This window comes from Henckelia pumila, chromosome 2 (genome assembly GCF_033568475.1).
Source record: "Henckelia pumila isolate YLH828 chromosome 2, ASM3356847v2, whole genome shotgun sequence".
NCBI classification, from domain to species: Eukaryota; Viridiplantae; Streptophyta; class Magnoliopsida; order Lamiales; family Gesneriaceae; genus Henckelia; species Henckelia pumila.
Genome location: NC_133121.1, coordinates 89,378,953 through 89,380,653, shown reverse-complemented (window position 1 = coordinate 89,380,653; position 1,701 = coordinate 89,378,953). Strand labels below are relative to the sequence as shown.

Below are 1,701 nucleotides of genomic sequence, written 5' to 3'. Positions count from 1 at the left end.
TTCTAATTTAAAATTTTTTTCCTGTCTATGCAGTTTATGCGAAAAAGTCAAAGTTACGACTCACTGCTCTTTGATCCGAAAATCGAGAAAACTGCTAAAGCTTTGAGAAAAGCTAGAAGAGAAGAGTTGCAACAAATGGCTGAAGAAAGGGAAAGAGTTGTCAATAATGCTTCGGTGCCGATCAGAGATCACTTTTGACCAGTGATCAATACTCATTATTCTGGGATAGCTCGGAAGAATATCACAACAAATAATATTGAGTTGAAGCCAGCTTTGATTAATATGGTGCAACAGAATCAGTTCAGGGGTGCAGCTACTGAAGATCCGAACTTGCATCTGCGCACTTTTTTGGAGATTGCTGACACAGTGAAAATTCATGGTGTTACTGAGGATACCATCAAAATACGATTGTTTTCGTTCTCTCTTAGGGACAATGCTCGTAGTTGTTTGCAGTCACTACTTCTTGGGAGTATCACTACATGGGATGATATGGCTTCCAAATTTCTGGCTAAGTATTTTCCGCCTGCCAAGTCTGCCCAGCTGAAAATTGAGATCACTACTTTCAAACAGCAAGATTTTGAGTAGCTTTATGAAGCTTGGGAGCGGTACAAGGAGTTGCTTAGGATGTGTCCAAACCATAATTTTCCGGATTGGAAACAGATTGAGTTATTCTACAATAGTTTGAATGGACCAACGAGGATTTCTGTGGATGCTGCAGCTGGAGGTTCAATATTTTCTAAATTTGCTGAACAGGCTTACGAGATGCTTGAGCAAATGACTGTTAACAGTTATCAGTGGCCGAGTGAGAGATCTGTAATAAGGAAGCCTGCTGGAATTCATGAGGTTGATGCATTCACTGCTTTGACTGCTCAGATGGATACTATTTCTACACAGTTGGCTGCACTGCCCAAAGACAATCAAGTTTCTAGTAAGACAGCATCGCTGGCAACTGCCGTAAATTCTGCTGATGGATTTGAGAGTGTGGAGCAAGCTCAATATGTGAACAATAGAAATTACAACAACTATCGAGGTAATCCTGTACCCAATAAATATCATCATAGTTTGCGTAATCATGAGAATGTTTAATATGCAAATAATAATAATGTGTTGAATCCTCCTTCGGGATACAATACAAATAAGGGTGAGGGTAAGCCTCCTTTGGAGGATGTTGTTAATGCTTTTGTGCAGGAATCGAGCAAGAGGATGGCGAGGACTGAGACTCGCCTTGACAGCTTAGAGACGCATGTGGTCAACATGGGTGCTGTATTGAAATCCATGGAGACTAGCATTGGGCAGTTGGCGAACGCACTGAAAGATAATAACAGAAGCCAATTCCCAAGTAATACTGAGGTAAATCTAAAGAGCAGTGTAATGCTATCACGTTGAGGAGTGAGAAGCAAATGGATAATGAAGAGGGCAAATTTGAGAGCAAGACGTCTGAAAAAGTTGCAGTTGACGAGAAGAAGGTCGAGGAGAAAGATTCTGAACCTGAGTAGAAACCGATGTACAAACCTCCTCTTCCATACCCCCAAAGTTTCAAAAAGGAGGCAATGGACGAGCAGTTCTCAAAATTCTTGGAGATTTTCAAGAAGATACATATCAACATCCCTTTTGCTGATGCTTTGACACAAATGCCGAATTATGCAAAGTTTATTAAAGAGGTGATGTCCAAGAAAAGTAGGCTGCAAGAGAATGAGGTGG

At 40.9% G+C, this 1,701-nt stretch overlaps 1 non-coding gene across 1 annotated transcript; it reads right to left on the bottom strand.

Moving 5' to 3' along the window:
- Window positions 1-538: 538 nt before the first annotated feature.
- On the bottom strand, window positions 539-644 carry LOC140885742 (small nucleolar RNA R71). Its single transcript, XR_012151160.1, has one exon. It is a non-coding gene; the product is annotated as a small nucleolar RNA R71 (small nucleolar RNA).
- Between the last annotated feature and the right edge of the window lie 1,057 nt (window positions 645-1,701).